Consider the following 23559-nt stretch of genomic DNA (forward strand, 5'->3'; position numbering starts at 1 on the left):
CGCCGGCCTACTGTGGAGTAATTTGGTTGTCTGTAAAGGCTTGCTGAAAACCTTGATACAGAAATCCAAGGAGGACTAAGCAACACCTGCAGACTATGGGGGCCAGTTGCTCAGGTAGGGGGCGATCAACCCTGGTTCAGGTTGATTCTGTGAACCGACCAGTTGGGTCGGCACGATATGTAATGTGTGAAAAATATGGAAGTCACACCGAATCTTTATGTGATGAATGGGAGAGAATGACTGTACAAGACAGGGACAAATTCCCAAGAATAGGTAGCTTTAGTCCAGAAGTGTTACAAAATTTAAGGAGGAGGATATGTCTCGTAAAATCAACAAAGAGACGAATTCAACATCATGATTATTTACAGTTATGGCACCAGGAAGGTGAGATACAGAGAGGTTTGGCTCTGGCGGCAGGATCTGGGGCAGTCAGGAAGCTGATAGCCACAGCTCCTCCTCCACCATACATTGCAGGAGAGAAGTTGATTGCGGAGAGAAACGCACTGGGTTGTAAAACACAAACTCTTAGTAACCCTGTAAATGTTAATGATGTTAACCAAATAACTCATGCAAGTATTAACCCGTGCAAGATGTACCCTGTTTTGAACCTTCCTCAGGAGTGTGATCAAGAAGACGATTCAGCAACAATTTCAGCTCTCTCTCTTGCAGCCACCATAGCAGAGACCACAGTAGGCACAGCGACACCCACGAGATTAGTGAAAGCCCCTAGCGGAGGGATAGGTGAGGTCGTGTCAACGGGTAAGTACGGCACCATGCACTACACTGAAACAATTGTACCACAACAAGCTGTAGAATCTACACAGGAAGAGGCTGTTAGAATTGCTCCTGTAAGGGTAATAGCAGTTCCCAATGGAAAAACAGATGTGTCTGGAGCCACTCCCATAAGGAACATTGCCATGTACACTCCATTTTCCAGAATGGAATTAAGAACAATAGTGTCCGAATTTCCTGACCCCAGAAAGGACTTAGTTGCTAGCCAAAAATACATCAGGGATCTAGGTAACACTGTAGAACCCAACAACAAGGATTGGCAGATACTGCTAAGAGCTTGTTTACCTTCCAATGTCGACGCAACTCAATTTTTAGCTGACTGTGCATTGGATAAAGATGTACCGCTTACAGACGTGTACAACAAGGATAATGTAAAAAGGATAAATTTACAGCTAAAGGAGTATTTCCCAGCCGTTGTTAAATGGAACAAGATATTCTCCATTAAGCAAAAGGAGTCCGAAACGGCAACAGAATATTTTCACCGGGCACTATTAGAAATGGCAAAGTACACTGGTATAGAAGACATTAAGACCAACCCAAACCATCGAGAAGTAGCAGTATCTGTACTGATGGATGGTTTGAAAGAAACATTAAAAGCTAGGGTACAGACCACGCAGCCATGTTGGCGAGGTCTGTCAGTGTCCACATTGAGAGAGGCTGCTAATGATCACGACAGAAACATCACTAGGCACAGGGAATCGCAAAGTGATAAGTTGATGTCCGTAAGTATACAGGCGCTGACCACAAGGCAGCCTGCGTGCGTACCACCGAATCCTGTGGGTAAGGCAAGTGTAATAACATGTTTTTCTTGTAACAGACCGGGACACTTTGCACGAGAATGTAGAACAAAGAATGTACAAAGATCTTTTCAACCCCCTAGACAACAACACAACACACGACATTGGGAGCAGGGTCCACAGAGGCGGAGTTTTGAGCCACATACAGGGGAAACAAAAAGATACCCCCCGAACAGAGATTGGCATGCCTCTGGTAGTTCCCAGCTAACTCCCTCACAAGTAGTCGCTGCCAGCAGGATTCAGGGAGGTCAGCATACCCAATAGGGGTGTGGCCATACCTGTAATCTGCAGCCAGTTAAGTTGATTGCCAGCCTTGGAAGTGAACCAGAGATTGCAATCAATGTAGCTGGAAAAACTTTAAACTTTCTTGTAGACACAGGGGCGGCCAAGTCAGTGATAAATTCGACAGTGGGCATGAGAACCACTGGTAGGACAATTCCAGCCATGGGAGTAACAGGAGTAGTCCAGCACTACCCTGTTAGCAAACCAGCCGAGATTACAATAGGGCCTTTGCATACCAAGCATTCCTTTTTGCTGGCTGCATCGGCACCAACTAATCTCCTGGGAAGAGACTTACTATGTAAAATGGGTTGCGTCATTTATTGTACTCCTGAAGGTGTATTCTTGGACATCCCTGAGAATCACGCTCAGGAAGTACGAGACATGTTAGACTCCCCATCAAAATTAATGTCACATTCCATTATGACAAATAGGAATCCATCCCAAGTAGAAGAGATGACATCTCAGATACCAGAGTCACTTTGGACAAAAGATGGACAGGACACTGGATTAATGGCAAACGTAGCTCCAGTAGTTGTACAAGTAAAAGATGGTAGGATAGCTCCAAAAATCCCACAGTATCCTCTGAAGCCAGATGTGGAGTTAGGAGTTTTCCCAGTAATAGAGCGCTTGCTACAACAGGGCATTCTAGTAAGAACGTCCAGCACAGCAAATAGTCCCATCTTCCCTGTTAAAAAGAGTGGGGGGAGGGGTTACAGGCTAGTGCAGGATCTAAGGGGGATTAACAAAATAGTTGAGAGTCAGTTCCCCGTAGTGCCTAATCCAGCTGTCATCCTAATGCAAATTCCTCCCACTGCCAAATTTTTCACTGTTATTGACCTCTGCTCCGCATTCTTTTCGGTACCTCTGCACCCTGACAGCCAATATTTGTTTGCATTCACATACACAGGAGTCCAATACACGTGGACTCGATTACCCCAAGGTTTCATAGATAGTCCAAGTATATTTTCTCAAGCTTTGCATGATTGTTTACAGTCTTTCCAACCGGAGAGTGGATCAGTGTTGATACAGTACGTGGATGATCTACTACTGTGTTCTGATTCATTGGAGGCATCCCTGAAGGATACGAAACAGCTCCTGTTTCATCTTTCAGACACAGGTCACAAGGTTTCCAAAGACAAGTTGCAATTATGCCAAACTAAGGTAAAATATTTGGGACACTGTCTAACACAAGGACTGAGACACCTGACCGCTGATAGAATCCAAGCCATTAGAGACATGACACTGCCACAAACCCAGCAACAGATCAGAACGTTTTTAGGAATGTGCGGGTATTGCCGTAATTGGATCCCAGGGTTTTCCATATTGGCGCTACCTTTGCAGGAAATGGTCTCTTCAAACAAACCTGATCGGATTTCGCATACAGACGAATCTGAAACAGCATTTGAGAGACTCAAGCAATGCCTAACGCAGGCACCAGCACTAGGTATGCCAGACTATGGGAAACCCTTTGAACTATACGGAACAGAAAGTGCTGGGTGCGCAGCAGGTGTACTAACACAAAAACACGGTGATGCCAGCAGGCCAGTTGCATATTACAGCGCTCAGCTAGATACGGTAGCGCGATCCCTCCCCACATGCTTGCGTAGCGTTGCGGCGATAGCATTGCTAGTGACAAAAAGCGAAGATGTCGTGCTAGGCCACAACCTCACAATCCATACACCGCATGCGGTATCTGCCTTATTGAATTCTGCCCAAACCAGACACGTCTCATCAGCAAGGTTTACGAGATGGGAATTGGCATTAATGGCCCCAGTAAACATCACCATAAGGAGATGCAGTGCATTAAACCCTGCAACATTTCTCCCAGGTGTGCCTGGTCAGACACAAAGGGTGGAAGGTGAGAGTGATGGGGAAGGAGGATTTAATGCAAAGGAAGATACACATGATTGTATGGAATATTTGACCCAAAATTTTACCGCAAGGCCTGACATCAGTGACAATCCACTGGAAGATGCAGAACTCACGTTCTACACGGACGGTAGTTGTCACAGACAGTCAGACTCGGGAGACTTGTGTACTGGATACGCAGTCGTAGATGACCAAGGCACCATAGAAGCGGAACCGCTAGGCCCACCTCACTCAGCCCAGGTTGCTGAACTGGTCGCCCTAACCAGAGCATGTGAATTGGCTAAGGGTAAGTCAGCCAATATCTACACCGATTCTAGATACGCCTTCGGGGTAGTACATGATTTCGGAGCCCTATGGCGGCTCAGAAATTTCATGACGGCAGCTGACACACCGATAGCGCATGCAGTCTTATAAAAAGGCTTCTAACAGCGATACAGGAACCCGACAGAGTGGCTGTTATCAAATGTAAAGCACATACATATAGCCAAGACCCAGTATCCCTTGGTAACAGCCGAGCAGACGAAGCCGCAAAGCTTGCAGCTGCTACCCCCATACAGACAGACACCACACAACTGATGGTATTTAATACCATCAACACACAGAAGTTGTGTGAGATGCAGAATTTGTGTTCCACACAGGAAAGAGCAGTCTGGAAGGCAAAGGGATATGGCCAGGAGTCCTCAGGGCTCTGGACGGATGGACATGGTAAACCGGTGGCCCCCAGGGCATACCTTCCATGTCTGGCTGAAGCAGCTCACGGGCTGACTCATCTAGGCAAGGAGGGGATGTGCAAATTGGTAAGAGCATACTGGTGCGCCCCAGGATTCTCCTCTCATGCGAGTAAAAGAGCAATGTCATGCCTTACCTGTCTGAGAAAGAATGTTGGAAAAGCAATACCTACAGAACCATCCCATATCCCACCTGCCGGCGGCCCTTTCCAGGTAATACAAATTGACTTCATTCAATTACCCCCATGTCGAAATTTGAAATATGTACTTGTTTGTATAGATGTTTTCTCGAATTGGGTCGAAGCTTTTCCAGCAGCCACAAATACCGCTATGTTTACAGCTAAGAAAATTGTGCAGGAATTTGTATGTAGATATGGTATCCCTAGAATCATTGAAAGTGATAGGGGTACCCATTTTACAGGTGATGTCTTTCAAGGAATGTGTAAGTTGATGGGAATTGATAGTAAGCTGCACACTCCGTACCGTCCACAGGCGAGTGCGAAGGTCGAAAGAGTGAACAGCACTATTAAAAATAAATTGAGTAAAGTAATGACAGAGACAGGATTGACGTGGCCAGAAGCTTTACCCATTGTTTTGTATAGCATCAGAACCACTCCCAGGTCCCCCCTTAATCTGTCTCCCTTTGAAATCTTGTTTGGTCGACAACCGCATGTCATGATTAACCCTCAGGATGATCTGAAATGTAACAATGAAGTAACTGTAAAGTACTTGATTAACATGAGTAAACAGTTGAGGAATCAAAATGATAATCTGAAGTTGGTGATTCCTGATTTACCAGATAGTAATTGTCATGACATTGAACCTGGGGATTATGTAATGATACGAAATTTTCTACGCTCAGGTTGTCTTATTGATAGATGGGAAGGACCATACCAGGTCTTATTGACTAGCACCACAGCATTGAAGGTTGCCGAGAGAGAGACTTGGGTCCATTCATCCCACTGCAAAAAGGTTGCTGATCCAGAGAAGTCCCGTGATAAGGAACAGACGGTAGAGGTTGTATCACTGGAGTGTCTGTTCCAGGAGGACTGAGGCGGCACCTGAGCCTTGAAAACCGAAAGCAGTTGTCGACTCCCTTCTCCCTTTTATTGTTTTTCTCCACTTCCCAGCCCCTCTCCCTTAAAATTTCTTTTTCCCCCTTCTCATTCTTCTCTATTTCCTCCTCAAAGATGGACTTGCCCCAAGAGACTGTGATCCGGATTTTGATGTTAACCATGATGTTGACCAGAGCAGTCTGTTCCAGCGAGAGTACCATAGAGGTCGAAAGAGGTTCTGGAATGGGTTCCGATTATGATGATGGAGGCGTAGTTTTCCAAGATCAACCAAACCAACAAGCAAAGGCGAGTATCAGAAAACGATCCGATAGAAGAAATTGTGATGGATTGTTAGCTGAAGAAAATTGTATCTGTAGGCTCTGTGATAATCTGGTTGAAGATGGATGCATAAAGAAATGCCAATCTAGTTTTAATATCCATATGGACCGGCATCCATTGAGTGACTATCACTCCTTAGTGGGTAACGTGTTAAACCAAACAGATTGTTGGGTATGCTCTCAAGTACCTCAGGGTCACAGCAAATCAGGGCTAGTACCATTTCCTTTAACGTTAGGGGAGGTACTTGAGCTAAGTGGTGGGAGACCGGTGGACCGGAGGTTTAACATCTCCAGCCCTCCTAGTTTGAAGCTCCACCAATACCATGTGGATGGGTCCCTCTTATGTTTGAATATCTCCAATCCCCGTAAGCCGGGAAATTGGGAAGTGTCATGGAGCAACCTTACCATGACCTTTTCACACAGAGCAGATAGAATGCCTACAGATACAGAGCTCGTACGCCACATAGCCAGTAGAGGAAAATCTTTCCGGTATCGATATACCTTAGGAAATAGGATTACTAAAGTTGGAGAGGTATCACCAGGATACTGTGCACATATCGTACAAACTGATACGTGCATTAAGCAGATGGAAGAATTAGGGTCAGGAGATTTCACCTGGAAGGTTTGTAACATGATCATGTCCTTCTCCGTCCCTTATGTTCTCCCCGATGATGCATATTTCATATGCGGGAGAAAGGCGTACAAGTGGCTTGCCCCAAACTCTGAAGGATTGTGTTATATTGGAAAAGTGTTGCCTGAAGTGATGACTGTTACACATGACAAAATGAAGGACATACACCGTGGTGCCCAAGCTCCTTATACTCACACTCATTACGAGCACCGAGTTAAAAGACAACTGTCAGAAAGGTTAGAGCATCCGGCCTCTGATCTTATCCATGAATCCACCGGGATTCAGGTTCTGGTAGCGTTAGATTTCACTCGTACCGCTCGAGGTGTGATGAATTATAGATACATTTCCGCACTCGCCAATTTGTTAGATAATATCACTGAAATGTATGATGACACGTTTAGATACACTGGAAGAGAACTTCAAGCTTACAAAACAGAACTAGTTCAGCATAGGATGGTTCTTAATTATCTTACAGCAGTAACAGGCGGATATTGTGTTACATTGGCAACACAGTACGGCATAAAGTGTTGCACGTATATCACAAATAGCACCGAGGATCCGGTAGAGGTCATAGACCAAAAGATGGACGATATTCTCCAATTGAAGTGGGAATTTCGTCGAAAACACAATCTCACCCTTGCTGCTGTAGGTAATGAGCTGACTGGTTGGGTGTCATGGTTGAACCCACGAAATTGGTTCTCCGGTTTAGGAGACTGGGCTCAAGGAGTCATAATGGATGTTGGAAAGTTTCTACTATGTATCTTGGGTGTCATTATATCGATTGGATTGATATTTAGATGCGGGCAGGCTTTAATGAGGTGCAAACAAAGTACAAAAGTGATGAGCTTGAGGAGCAAGGAAACTGTAATTAACCTGGATTTGATTTATGACCCAATGATAGAAACCAGAATGTGATGAAAATGCGATTATACGGTCCGTTTCTTTCACCTGTTTTTCTGCTTTTCTCCCAGATACAAAGACCCCCTTGGACGAGGAAGCTGACGAGACGAGATGTATACAGACAACGGATTGACCAAAGAAGAAGATTTGACAACTTTAAATATGGACACTTGATGAACTTTGCCATGGATCCCCAGTTTCCCTAGTACTTTTAAACTCACGCTAGCCCAACATTTTTTGTAAATCTGATGGCTCAGACAAAGCTATTTGCTCATGCCCAAGGAGCAATACAGCGCAAAGAAGACGACTCTCAACAGATACCGAACACAACTTCAACAACAGATGTACATTTCCCTGACATAGAATATCATTGCATTTTTCGTAAGTGTTCTTTATCTTCATCTCTACAACCCCCAGGTAACGACACACATAGACGATAGGGAATACAGGCACAGATAGCAGCAACCACATACCTCCCCCATTCATGTATCATCAACTAAAATGTGCATCCCCATTTTGTTACAACCACAGCCGAAATGAGCTCGGTAGAGTTTGACAGCCCATCCACAGACCTGTACCACAGGATAAGAAGGAATTCAAATGTATACTTCGCAATACCTCGAAGCTTGATTTACCACACGTACGGCACGATGATACATGACCCTCCAAACATGGACTCATACACACATGCTTCTACTTTCTCACTAGGTCATACCCTTTTCACACCTACTCCTCTCTTCTTCCTTACCCCACCATGGAAATCAATTAACCCCTGACTTACATTTTTCTCCTTAAATATTTTAGAAGGTGGCAGTTATTATTGACTGCCAAAGGGTGGACTGTCAAAGTCAGAAAAATGTCTCTATGCACGTTGCCATATTTGCACCGCACACTGGTCCGCGCTGCGCATGCGTACACTCTCCCGTGAAGGCGCATACCCGCAATAGCGTGCACTCGCAGGCGCGGTATGCGTATTTACGGTAGAGTTTATGTAGTCGTAGCGTGCGACTCATTCGTTACATATTTTCACAATTAATGTAGTTTATAGATCATGATCCCTTTGATAGTTTCTGAAAGTTTGGTTAATATAGAAGGTCCCAGTTTAAAGGAATCCCTCTTTGTATTGTACGAAGGGTCTGACAGGAATCATACAGCAGTGTTTGGTACCCATCAGAAGAGTATTTAATTAGTAATATTCCGGTGTTGGTTTGGAGCGTATTAATCGCTCGTGCGAATAGTTATGGACATAAGAAGTTTATGTCCATTTCTATTATTTACACATACTCAGGTATGCGGCGGGAAACCCAGTTTCCCACCCACCTGAGCTGTTGGAAATCGTCACAGCCCACCTGTATGAATCACCCTATGACCTTTTGTTATGATGCAGGGCCGAATTCCTTCGGCCAATGGACAATGGGATTGTAGGGACTATGAGATTGCATTGTGTGTGGGGCATAAATAGGCAGGCCGACCATATCCAACTTCACTCTCTCATCAACGGTTATCTGCTGATAGCCGGGAGCTGGATATCGAGGCGCATGCGATCATACCCTTTGTGCGTAAGTTTTCTCTCCGTAATCATTGTCTTTCTGTGAGCCAATTTCTCTCATCTCTCTCCGTCTCTCTCTCTCTCCTCTTTTCTCTTATATCTCTCATAGTATTATAGCATTGTATTGTATTGCATTTAGGTCAGTGTAGTATTGTCTTTTTGTATTTATTGTTTAGTTCTGTGGTTAGGAAGTCTTTGTTATATTGTAGTGTATCATTTGTACTGTTATCCCCTTTTTACAAGTATATTAGATATAATACAGTTAATAGGCTTCGGACCCTAAACCAGTATCTGTGTATTTTCTATAGTATTAAGTGTTCACTTGAGCGTCGGTGACGCTCAAGCAGCTTTGTAGTTAGTCAGGTTACACAAGGTTGCACGTACACCCTGTATTCACATTAAGGTATTCTGTGTATTTCATTGGTATAAGGTTTAGACATAAAGGTATAGCATTGTGAGCGTCTGCACCGCTGGTGACCTCCTCGTGGTCTCGAGCGTAAGCTACGCCATAGCGAATCATTACTCTAGTCATAGCCAATAACGTGTCCTGTGATCACTGGGCCGTGAGCGAACGTGACGCTTGAGCGTCTCGCTTACTGCTGAGCGATCGTTACGCAAATAGCGTACCATTACAGTACTTCTTAAGTAAACAGCGTACAGTGTTCTTAGACTTCATAAAGGGTTGTTTATACGACAAAGGAATTTAACATTGTCAATACTTACCTTCCCCGTTCCTGATCCAGACCGCTGCAGACCCCCTCCGCCGGCGGCGGCGCTCTTCTCCTCTCTTCGATCTATGGGAGAGACGTTATTACATCTCTCCCATAGAACAGCATAGACACTAGAGGTCAATTATGACCCCTAGTGTCTGTGCCACTATGCTGTGTGGTGCGCGATGACGTCATTGCGCAACGCACAGCAAAGGTCCTCTACATGAAGGGAAACTAGACCGTAGCGTCTAGTTTCCCTTCATGGAGAGGACCTTTGCTGTGCGGTGCGCGATGACGTCATCGCGCACCGCACAACTAAGGTCCTCTCAATGAAGGGAAACAAGATGCTACGCGTCTGGTTCCCTTCAAAGCGGGGGGGGCACTGCGGGGGGCACAGTGGCGGATCTTGCCCTGGTGCGGCGCCCTCCGGATGGCGCCGGTGCCCTCCGGAAGGCGGCGCCCCGGGCAAAAGTACCGCTTGCCCATGGCAAGAACCGCCACTGACTTCAGTCATTCATTATTGGACAGCTTAGCCGTCACTCAGCTGTCCTGTCTGTGCGAACCGGAGCGCAGCACCACAGATCGGATCGGAACAAAGATCTGATCTGTGCTGTGGCAGGGGGCCCTTTTGGAAAGGGGCACCTGGGGTACATACCCTCAGGGCCCCCCTCCCCCTTAATCCGGTTCTGGTTAAGGGGTGGATTCATCTAGACTCTGTCAGCAAAGGGCCATGCAGTGAAGGGGATTTAGCCCACTATACATTATTATACAGCGGCACCGTAGTGAAGGGAATGTATCCCATTACCTCACCATACTACAGGCAATACAGCTCCCAGTAACATAGGAGGAGACTTCTTAGTTAAAGTGGCTGTCATCAGTGAAGGGGACAGTACTACCCTTTGGGGGTCATTCCGAATTGATCGCTCGCTAGCTGTTTTTAGCAGCTGTGCAAACGCTAAGCCGTCGCCCTCTGGTAGTGTATGTTAGCTTAGCAGAGTAGCTCCAGACCTACTCAGCGCTTGCGATCACTTCAGACTGTTTAGTTTCAGATTTGACGTCACAAACGCGCCCTGCGTTCGCCCAGCCTCTCCTGCCTTTTTCCGGGCACGCCTCCATTTTTTCGATCACTCCCTGAAAACGGTCAGTTGACACCCAGAAACACCCACTTCCTGTCAATCACTCCGCGGCCAGCAGTGCGATTGAAAAGCTTTGCTAGACCTTGTGTGAAACTACATCGGCCATTGTGAAAGTACGACGCGCATGCGCATTGCGCCGCATACTCATGCGCAGAAGTGCTGGGGTTTTTTTTTTGCATAATCGATGCGCACCGAACATTTTCAGCTAGCAATCAACTTGGAATGACCCCCTGTGTTAAGAAGTGTAAAACCAGTCAGCCAATTGTAGCAATCGGATTTTGGCCATCATTCCGAGTTGTTCGCTCGTTAGCTGCTTTTAGCAGCATTGCACACGCTAAGCCGCCGCCCTCTGGGAGTGAATCTTAGCTTAGCAGAATAGCGAACGAAAGATTCGCAAAATAGCGAATAGAAAATTCTTAGCAGTTTCTGAGTAGCTCGAGACTTACTCCTACACTGCGATCAGTTCAGTCCTTTTCGTTCCTGGTTTGACGTCACAAACACACTCAGCGTTTGGCCAGCCACTCCCCCGTTTCTCCAGACACTCCCGCGTTTTTCCCTGAAAGGCCTGCGTTTTTTCGCACACTCCCATAAAACGGCCAGTTTCCGCCCAGAAACACCCACTTCCTGTCAATCACACTACGATCAGCAGAACAATGAAAAAACCTTGTTACGCCGTGAGTAAAATACCAAACTTTTGAGCAAATTTACTTGGTGCAGGCGCACTGCAAACATTGCGCATGCGCAGTTTGCGACTAATCGCTCTGAAGCGAAACGAAATAACGAGCGAACAACTCGGAATGAGGGCCTTTGTGCAGAGTGATAGACTTACCTCTGTACAGTGTAAACACAGAGAATTAGTATCCATATCAGTCAGTGAACTAGAATGAATATAAATAATTGGCCTCAGTGTCCTCAGACCCATTGCTGAAGTACTAGGGTAGCACAGTCTAGCAACGCTCATCACTGATAATTGAAAACAGATGTAAGACATTTAATGCAGGATACATTTCAGCTTCCAGACACTGCATTTTAGTGGGAGCCATTCAGCCTTGAGAGCGACAGAACTTGATTACGCTACAGCTAACAAAGGAAGCATACAGAACATTTATTTAGGATAAATCCCACCGGACAAAAAGGGAATCAGCTGCATGTATTTTACTTTAATATCTTGACTCATACGAGACTTCATGTCATACTTGCCTATCTGACCCTCTCCATGAGGGAGAAAATGCTCTGTTCCTGGACTTTCCTGGTAATGTATGATTGCCATCACATGTGGTGAAACACCTTTCTTATCCATTACCTAGCTCACCACAGGTGATGGCAATCATACATTACCAGGAAAGTCCAGGAACAGAGCATTTTCTCCCTCATGGAGAGGATGAGGTAGACAAGTATGCTTCATGTGCACCAACGTATCGGTCATTAGTCACTGCGCAGTATAGACATTTAAGGGGAGAGTAACATTGTTAGATATAGACCTAAATCTAGATACAGTGGGAACCACGGAGAGGTCTTCATTGTTACAACATTGCTTTTATTTAAATTGCTTACAGTAATTGTATCCATTTGGGTTGTTCAATGTTGATTCTTTTGTTGCAGATAATCTAAACATTCTACCCTTCTAGGACATAGATTTGCTGAGATCGTCGGTTGCCGTGAAATAAAACGTTCCTTTATTGTTTATACGTAATTGTTGTTATAAGAAAAGCACTGAACTAATTGATTGTAATATTGATATTGCCGACGGCAATTGTCGCAGAAGGGCCTCTGTGCACCCTATTATTATACATAAAGTGAATTGTACTTTTGGGAACTACCTAACGCTTGATTACAGTACATTGATCGACCTCCCCTTCCTGTGAATACCAGGAAGATCTTAAGAAAAGGTACGACTATGAGAGTATCAAATATACTGCCCCTACACCTATTCAGGAACATACGTTATAATCGTTAATAGCGTGACCACACCCCCTAGATTTTTTTTGGGTAAAAGCAAAGTATGCTCAGCACCAGGGCCGGTGCTAGGGTGTTCGGCGCCCCCCTGCAAACTATAAAATTGCGCCCTCCCATATTCCGTTGGCGTGCGCCGGGAAAAGGGGTGTGGTCTCACAACTAAGGGGCATGGCCACACAATAGTACCCCCATTTAAAATTACGCCACAATGTAGCACAATCTTATTAATCTTATACGTAATGCCCCACCCGTAGTAGTAGCGTCCTTATATGTAATGCACCCCAGTAGTAGTAGCACCCTTATACATAATGCCCCCCAGTAGTAGTAGCATCCTTATACATAATGCACCCACAGTAGTAGTAGCATCCTTATACATAATGCACACAGAGTAGTAGTAGCATCCTTATACGTAGTGCACCCCCAGTAGTAGATGCGTCCTTATATACGTAATGCCCCCCCCCCCCAGTAGTAGAAGCGTCCTTATACGTAGTGCACCCCCAGTAGTAGAAGCGTCCTTGTACGTAATTCCCCCCTAGTAGTAGTAGCGTCCTTATACGTAATGCCCCCCCCACAGTACTAGTAGCGTCCTTATACGTAATGGCCCCCCCAGTAGTAGCATCTTTACATGTAATGCCCCCCCCCCTGTAGTAGTAGCGTCCTTATGCATAATGCCCCCCCAGTAGTAGCATCCTTATACGTAATGCCCCTCTAGTAGTGGTAGCATTGTTATACGTAATGCCCCCCGAGTAATAGTAGCGTCCTTATATATAATGCCCCCAAGTAGTAGTAGCGTTCTTATACGTAATGCCCCCCCCCCAGCAGTAGTAGCGTCCTTATACGTAGTGCACCCCCAGTAGTAAAAGCGTCCTTATACGTAATTCCCCATAATAGTAGTATCATCCATATACGTAATGCCCCACAGTAGTAGTAGCGTCCTTTTACATAATGCACCCCCAGTAGAAGCCTCCTTATATGTAATTCCCCCGTAGTACTAGTAGCGTCCTTATAAGTAATGCCCCCCCCCCAGCAGTAGTAGTGTTGTTACGCGTAATGCCCCCCCTGTAGTAGCGTCCTTATATGTAATGCACCCTCCCAGTAGTAGTAGCGTTGTTACGCGTAAAGCCCCCCCTGTAGTAGTAGCATCCTTATACGTAGTGCACCCACAGTAGTAGTAACATCCTTATACGTAATTCCCCCCTAGTAGTAGTATCGTCCTTATAAATAATGGCCACCCCAGTAGTAGCGTAGTTTCACGTAATGCCCCCCTGTAGTAGTAGCGTCCTTATACGTAATGCCCCCCCCAGTACTAGCGTCCATAAAGTGCGCGTACGCAGACATACCTCACACACACAATTCACACATATATACACACACATACACACCCACCCACCATATGCACACACACATACACACCCACCCACCATATGCACACACACATACACACCCACCCACACACACCACTTACCTAAGCCAGTCTCCCTCTGTACTGCAGTGCAGCCTGGTCAGTGTAGCTCCGCCCCTTCTGTCCCGGTTAGCCCCGCCCCCTTTCGGCCCATTAAGCTCCGCCCCCGTCTGTCCCGTACTCAGCCGCTGTCACACGGGGACGGGAGGCAGGAGGTTTTTGATTCTGCAGACGCTGCTGCCAGTGACTGTCATACAGTGACAGACACAGCAGCAGCAGGGGGGACAGGAGTCACAGGACGGCGCAGCAGTGAAGGGATTCAGAGCAGGGAAAGCGCCTCTCTGTCCCAGCGCCTCCCTGCACTGCATCCCTTCGCTGAGCGGGTAGCGCCGGGCCTGCTCAGCACTGTACCGTGTACTGGGGGGTGGCTGCCCATGCTACTCAGCTGGGGGTGGATCAGGGGGGTGGCAATCAGAGCAATCACTCATCATGCCACCTCCCTGGACCCTCAACAGTCCAGCACAAAGCAGCGGTGCTGGGGATAGAGGCTTCTGCCACTTAGTAGCAGCCCGATGTGCCACTGCTGCTGACCTGGGTGGCATCTTCCTTTACCAAGATGGCCACCTACACTTAGTCTGCGCATGCGCTGTGCCATCTTATCACTGTTCTTGAGCACCACAGTAGTACACGGCTGTATAACACTTAGCTCCATGGGGGACCCTGCGATAAAAACACTCTGCTGGAAACCGTAATGGGAAGACTGATGATATCTCTGCAAGTGATGTCCTAATTGTAAGGAACAATATAAAGCAGTGTATATATAGGCTTACCCTACTATCTCTTTAAACTGGGACGCTCTTGAATTACACAGGTTCTGTGGCTGATTAAAACCAGGTAAAATGCATGCTTGAATTAAGCCAGCCACAAAGCCTGTGTAATTCATGAGTGTCCAGGTTTAAAGCGATAGTATGGTAAGTCTAGTTACAGTATATGCAAAGCATAATCTCTAACACCTGATGTATATGGTCATCAAACCCAGCCTCAATTAATGTACTGACAGTAACAAGTATAATTTGAGTGAACAAGTGCAGTGGCGGAACTAGTGAGCAGTGGGCCCAGGTGCAACAATTTGCTTTGCCACCCCCAACGCATCACTGCGTCCTCCCCCCATCCCAGTGGATCCAGGTCATGCTTAACCTATAGGATACACGTATACTACAGACAGCATTAGTGACCCCTGTATAATACAGACAGCATTAGTGACCCCTGTATAATACAGACAGCATTAGTGACCCCTGTATAATACAGACAGCATTAGTGACCCCTGTATAATACAGACAGCATTAGTGACCCCTGTATAATACAGGCAGCATTAGTGACCCCTGTATAATACAGACAGCATTAGTGACCCCCGTATAATACAGACAGCATTAGTGACCCCCGTATAATACAGACAGCATTAGTGACCCCCGTATAATACAGACAGCGTTAGTGACCCCCGTATAATACAGACAGCGTTAGTGACCCCCGTATAATACAGACAGCGTTAGTGACCCCCGTATAATACAGACAGCGTTAGTGGCCCCCGTATAATACAGACAGCGTTAGTGACCCCCGTATAATACAGACAGCGTTAGTGACCCCCGTATAATACAGACAGCGTTAGTGACCCCTGTATAATACAGACAGCATTAGTGACCCCTGTATAATACAGACAGCATTAGTGACCACTGTAAAATACAGACAGCATTAGTGACCTACATATACTACACACAGAGTTAGTGACCCCTGTATACTGCTATCCGGTCTCTAGGTTGGCCACACTTAGATCGACAATGTCTAGGTTGACCAATATTGGTCGACACTAATTAGGGTGACATGGTTTCTAAATCCACAGGGACTCTAGGTCGAAATGCACTAGGTCAACATGACAGAAGGTTGACATGAGTTTCACAATTTTTTTAATTTTTTTAACGTTTTCATACTTTACGATCTACGTGGACTATGATTGGGAATGGTAACCTATACAGAGCGCACCGGTAGTGGGGCCAGGCACCTTGCCCAAAGCATGGAGAGCAATGCGAGGGGACATAGCGCACTAATTGGGGTTCCCGGTCACTCTAAGGAGAAAACGACAGAAAATAAAATAAAAAAGTCATGTCGACCTTCTGTCATGTTGACCTAGTACATGTCGACCTAGAGTCCCTGTTGACCTTCTTACTGTCAACCAATAGTAGTCGACCTAAGTTTGGTCGACCCTATGATCCACACCTCTGTATACTACAGACAGCATTAGTGACCACCATATACTACACCCAGCATTAGTGACCACCATATACTATACCCAGCATTAGTGACCACCATATACTACACCCAGCATTAGTGACCACCATATACTACAGACAGCATTAGTGACCACCATATACTACACCCAGCATTAGTGACCACCATATACTACAGACAGCATTAGTGACCACAATATACTACAGACAGCATTAGTGACCACCATATACTACACCCAGCATTAGTGACCACCATATACTACAGACAGCATTAGTGACCACCATATACTACACCCAGCATTAGGGACCACCATATACTACACCCAGCATTAGTGACCACCATATACTACACCCAGCATTAGTGACCACCATATACTACAGACAGCATTAGTGACCACCATATACTACACCCAGCATTAGTGACCACATATACTACAGACAGCATTAGTGACCACCATATACTACAGACAGCATTAGTGACCACCATATACTACACCCAGCATTAGTGACCACCATATACTACAGATAGCATTAGTGACCACCATATACTACACCCAGCATTAGTGACCACCATATACTACACCCAGCATTAGTGACCACCATATACTACACCCAGCATTAGTGACCACCATAATCTACACCCAGCATTAGTGACCACCATATACTACACCCAGAATTAGTGACCACCATATACTACACCCAACATTAGTGACCACCATATACTGCACCCAGCATTAGTGACCACCATATACTACAGACAGCATTAGTGACCACCATATATTACACCCAGCATTAGTGACCACCATATACTACACCCAGCATTAGTGACCACCATATACTACACCCAGCATTAGTGACCACCATATACTACACCCAGCATTAGTGACCACCATATACTACAGACAGCATTAGTGACCACCATATACTACACCCAGCATTAGTGACTACCATATACTACAGACAGCATTAGTGACCACCATATACTACACCCAGCATTAGTGACCACCATATACTACAGACAGCATTAGTGACCACCATATACTACACCCAGCATTAGTGACCACCATATACTACACCCAGCATTAGTGACCACCATATACTACAGACAGCATTAGTGACCACCATATACTACACCCAGCATTAGTGACCACCATATACTACAGACAGCATTAGTGACCACCATATACTACACCCAGCATTAGTGACCACCATATACTACAGACAGCATTAGTGACCACCATATACTACACCCAGCATTAGTGACCACCATATACTACACCAAGCATTAGTGACCACCATATACTACAGACAGCATTAGTGACCACCATATACTACACCCAGCATTAGTGACCACCATATACTACAGACAGCATTAGTGACCACCATATACTACAGACAGCATTAGTGACCACCATATACTACACCCAGCATTAGTGACCACCATATACTACAGACAGCATTAGTGACCACCATATACTACACCCAGCATTAGGGACCACCATATACTACACCCAGCATTAGTGACCACCATATACTACACCCAGCATTAGTGACCACCATATACTACAGACAGCATTAGTGACCACCATATACTACACCCAGCATTAGTGACCACCATATACTACAGACAGCATTAGTGACCACCATATACTACAGACAGCATTAGTGACCACCATATACTACACCCAGCATTAGTGACCACCATATACTACAGACAGCATTAGTGACCACCATATACTACACCCAGCATTAGTGACCACCATATACTACACCCAGCATTAGTGACCACCATAATCTACACCCAGCATTAGTGACCACCATATACTACACCCAGAATTAGTGACCACCATATACTACACCCAACATTAGTGACCACCATATAGTGCACCCAGCATTAGTGACCACCATATACTACAGACAGCATTAGTGACCACCATATACTACACCCAGCATTAGTGACCACCATATACTACACCCAGCATTAGTGACCACCATATACTACACCCAGCATTAGTGACCACCATATACTACACCCAGCATTAGTGACCACCATATACTACAGACAGCATTAGTGACCACCATATACTACACCCAGCATTAGTGACTACCATATACTACTGACAGCATTAGTGACCACCATATACTACACCCAGCATTAGTGACCACCATATACTACAGACAGCATTAGTGACCACCATATACTACACCCAGCATTAGTGACCACCATATACTACACCCAGCATTAGTGACCACCATATACTACAGACAGCATTAGTGACCACCATATACTACACCCAGAATTAGTGACCACCATATACTACAGACAGCATTTGTGACCACCATATACTACACCCAGCATTAGTGACCACCATATACTACAGACAGCATTAGTGACCACCATATACTACACCCAGCATTAGTGACTACCATATACTACAGACAGCATTAGTGACCACCATATACTACACCCAGCATTAGTGACCACCATATACTACAGACAGCATTAGTGACCACCATATACTACACCCAGCATTAGTGACCACCATATACTACACCCAGCATTAGTGACCCCCATATACTACAGACAGCATTAGTGACCCCCATATACTACACCCAGAATTAGTGACCACCATATACTACAGACAGCATTTGTGACCACCATATACTACACCCAGAATTAGTGACCACCATATACTACAGACAGCATTTGTGACCACCATATACTACACCCAGCATTAGTGACCACCATATACTACAGACAGCATTTGTGACCACCATATACTACACCCAGCATTAGTGACCACCATATACTACAGACAGCATTAGTGACCACCATATACTACACCCAGCATTAGTGACCACCATATATTACACCCAGCATTAGTGGCCACCATATACTACACCCAGCATTAGGGACCACCATATACTACAGACAGCATTAGTGACCACCATATACTACACCCAGCTTTAGTGACCACCATATACTACACCCAGAATTAGTGACCACCATATACTACAGACAGAATTAGTGACCACCATATACTACAAATAGCATTAGTGACCGCCATATACTACAGACAGCAAAACTGATGGACAACGTTAAGATCCTAATTACATCCCTCAGTCTCAAAAAAATATCTTAAAACAGTAATGGGCGTGGCTTGGCGGCCATATCTAGTGAATGCACAGTGACGGAGCTCCCGGTGTGTTTGCAGGGAATTGCTGGCTCTACACTCTCTGAGCTGACCCTAGCCCCTTCTGACCACCTGGGTTTCTACCCGTGCATACATACAGTACCTGCAGGCAGGCAGTGTCCTGTATGCTGCGCCTGCAGACACCTTGCTTTGAGTTTGCGACCTAGATCCCTATAATTGTTTTTATGGACATCCCATCTACTGCTTACACTGTCATTGGTGCCAACATGCACCAAGACCGCGGGGTCCTTCCCAGCGCCTCCCAACAATCTGTCTACCCGGTCTGCAATGTGTCGTACCTGAGCACCCGAAAGACAACATTCCTGTACTGTACGACGATCGCGGTCCCGGTAGCAGATTGCCCTAGCTGTCTTTTTAATAATTGAATCCCCTATCACTATAATCTGACTAGGTGACTTGCTATCATCTTTCCCCTCTGTGCCGGAGGGACCGCTCCTCTGGTTGCTAGAGGAAACAGTCTCTGCCAGCTCCGTCAAATCTGACTGCCATCCACAGTATCTTCATCCACTCGGGCGAATTTACTGGGATTTAGCAGCTCAGAGCTTGCCTGCCACTTTTTCTGACGTCTACCCCTTCTAACTGTGACCCAACTACCTACCTGTTCATCCTCCTCCTTGTCCGACCCCATAAAACTATTTAGCAAAATTCTGGAGAATGTTCTGGACACCCGTGTAGTGTCTGACAGAGCTCACAGAGCCCTCAAGCCAAAAAATGAGCAGGGAGATAAACCCCATGATATCATGGGGTGGTCTTCATGTGACCGCCGGTCAGCTGACCGACAGTCACATGATCTCCTCGGTGAGCCTGACGGCTCACTATCCCGATGGTCGGCATGCCGACCAACAGGGACTATTTCCACTCGTGGGTGTCCACGACACCCATAGAGTGGGAATAGAACCCGTGGCGACCGCCGGGATCCCAGCGTCGGTATGCTGCCGGGATCCCGGCGTCGGTAAGGTGACCGGAGGTCAGGAGACCGCCGGTCACCCGTACTACACCCGATATCATGTGCAGACTATATTATTTAATCGACAAGGAACTGCTGCAACGTAAAGTGCAGTCTCTTCATGGCATCGATTTCAATGATTTTACTGGAGTACACTTCAACAGAGGCCTTTGCTGAGCCCACTTATTGCGGAGTTGCAAAAACACAAATTAAGATATCATTGGGGGTTTCCCTTAAGTGTCCTTGTTCACCACAATGGCACGCTTCACTCCCTCAGAGAGCCTGGGGTCTTGTCTGCTTTCTGGGATGGCCTACAAATTTCTAAAGTAGACTAAGGGGGTCATTCCGAGTTGATTGCACAGTAGCTATTTTTAGCTGCCGCGCGATCAGATAGTCGCCGCCTATGGGGGAGTGTTTTTTTGCATAGCAAGGCTGCGATTGCTTGTGCAGCCGAGATATGCAAAAAACATTTTGTGCAGTTTAGGAGTAGTTCCTGACTTACTCACCCATCCACTGCGATCACTTCAGCCTGTCAGGTACCGGAATTGACGTCAAACATTCGACCTCCAAATGCCTGCACACGCCTGCATTCAGATCACCACTCCCCGAAAACGGTCAGTTGACGCTTGGATCCGCCTCCTGCCTTTCAATCTTCTTGCAGCCACTGCTGCAAAGTCTTTCTTCGTAGTTCTTGTCGTTGCCCAGCGACGGCCATCGCTGGGTAACGACGTGCCTGCGCATTGCGGGCGCAGTGCATGCGCAGTTCTGACCCGATCTCATGGTTGCAAAAAAGTGCAGCATGCGATCGGATCGGAATGACCCCCAAAGTCAGATTGGATAGCATCTTTTTTTCACCTAGATCCGCCACAGTTGCACAGCTTTCCTGCAGACAATCGGGGTTCTCCCTCACGATCACACATCCCCCCGATGAGTGTTCTACCTGACATGTATTGTTATATGCTTCTCAGGGTTCTCATTTCCTCCTTACTAACCTATATTCGTACCCTTTTTGGGTGCTATACATATAATAGGTTTAACATGTTCTAATGAGTGCTGTTTTCTAGAGTATTTGCCTTAAATTATTGTGTATGATAGGCTGAAATGTTCTTACTCATGATATTTGTACATTTCTATGTTTAGTGCCCTAGGTGGCGGCCTTGTACAACGCAGTCTGATGAGTGCATTTCTACTTCTTTACATATTATTACAAGTTTATTATTAATGACTTTTCCTTCCACAGTTCTACAGACAGGTTCTTGTGTAATGTTTTTAAGATTACTGTTTATTACATTTTGTGCCGGATATATATAGCAGTGTATTTTATGTGGCTTCTCTTTGACTTTTCTGGCAATTTTTATTCTGGCGATGGGAGTCCCAGGATTCCACATGTGCTCCATGGTGAATTTTTGAATTTGTTTGCTGTTGTTTCTATCCTTTTTGCTGTTACTGTTATTATGTATGATGTCATTTTTTAAAATTTTGCTGTACTAACGGTGATTCCATCTCTTCCTTTGTTCCCCTCCCCCTCAGGTCTCCACTGGTTCCTTTTTCTTCTCACTTAAAAATATTCTTTGGAAGGTCCAGGCATTATACTGTTTAATTTGTGTATGTTTTTCATGACTACTTTTAGGCTCCACTGTTTCACTAAGTAATATGTCTCTGCCAGTATCATCTATTTCCTCTATCAATGTAAAGAGGCTGAACGTGCCTGAGAAACACTCTGCAGCGTAACGTGATTTTCGTAGTAAAAAATTGGATATCATTTTTACACAAATAAATACACTTTAAAGGAGGTTGTACCCCTACCGTTAACAAAAATTAAGATATTATATACAAGACTATTGATGAGTATATTTTACTTAATAATATTCCTGATGCACGGAAATGCTCAACTTGAGAAGCCCACAAATGTGCGGTTCGGGGGTACTAATAAAATTAGGCTCTATAGCGATAAAACAGAGAAGCTCAGAAAAATGCTCCAGTACCTAAAATTCAAACCTTAGAAACTTCACATAAATCCTCCCTAGATCCCAATGTGGGTACGGAACTAGCACAGGCAAGGACAGCCTTAAATAAGCTGCTTTCGGACAAGACCAAATTGGCTTCCTGGAAGTGTCATCATAAATATATTTATTGGGGAAATAAACCTGGTAGACTTCTCGCACATTTCCTACATGATCAAAGAGCGGTAACCTTTATAGCCAAAATTAAAGATTCCTATGATAAGCTTAACTTTCTCACTGAACACATAGAGAGCACATTCCAGAAATATTATTCTGCTCTTTACGCATTCTCTGACCCTCTCTCCCCGAAGCAATCTGTTTCACAGGCTCAAGAGATAGCCGATTACCTAACCGTCATAAATTTTCCAAAAATTTCTGATGTTCGACTCCTAATTGATCAACTTATCATCAGTGATGAATTGGAATCTGCAATTAAGTCAACTCCAACAGGGAGGGCCAAGATGGATTTACCATCTTATATTACAAATTATTTTAGTCCTCCTTAACGCCTTTGCTTCTCCAGACATTCCATGAGATTGATGGGATTGAAAAACCTTTCCGCCACAATGTTCGAAGCTCATGTTACTGTTTTGCATAAGTCGGGCAAAGACCCAACACTGTGGGTCTTTATTATATGTGGACTTCAAGCTATGTGAGAAAATTCTAGCTAATCGTCTCAAACCCTGGTTGGCCACACTGAATTACGATGACCAAGCAGAATTTGTCCAAGGATGGGAGGAAAAAGTCAACACCACTGAGGTGATTTACCTAATTTATCATTCCATGGCCACGCAAACTCCTACTATCTTGCTGTCCACAGACACAGAAAAGGCCTTCGATAGGGTGGATTGGCAGTTTATGGAAGGTGTGCTTGGACATATGGGTTTAGGTCTGGTGTGTCTAGCTAGGATATTAGCTTTATATAAAGTTCCTAGTGCTCGGGTCAAAGTCATGTTCTTCACCTATTA

The 23559-nt window shown here is 45.4% G+C and overlaps 2 protein-coding genes across 3 annotated transcripts in view; one reads left to right on the forward strand and one right to left on the reverse strand.

Annotated features, from left to right (window-relative positions):
- The window catches only part of LOC134945691 (uncharacterized), a 99196-nt gene extending 84467 nt beyond the window's left edge, over positions 1–14729 (reverse strand). The window contains exon 1 of the mRNA XM_063935134.1: positions 14209–14729. The gene's annotated coding sequence lies outside the window, so the exon portion shown is untranslated. The remainder of the gene's footprint in view (positions 1–14208) is intronic.
- Positions 1–23559, forward strand: part of LOC134945689 (uncharacterized) — an 89216-nt gene that overhangs the window by 9290 nt on the left and 56367 nt on the right. Inside the window, exon 1 of one of the 2 annotated variants that reach the window (XM_063935133.1) lies at positions 14852–14937. The exons of the other annotated variant lie outside the window; for it this stretch is intronic. The gene's annotated coding sequence lies outside the window, so the exon portion shown is untranslated. Of the gene's footprint in view, positions 1–14851; positions 14938–23559 lie in introns of those variants that run through there. 2 annotated transcript variants of the gene reach the window in all.

The sequence above is a fragment of the Pseudophryne corroboree genome, chromosome 7 (assembly GCF_028390025.1).
Source record: "Pseudophryne corroboree isolate aPseCor3 chromosome 7, aPseCor3.hap2, whole genome shotgun sequence".
Lineage (NCBI taxonomy): Eukaryota > Metazoa > Chordata > Amphibia > Anura > Myobatrachidae > Pseudophryne > Pseudophryne corroboree.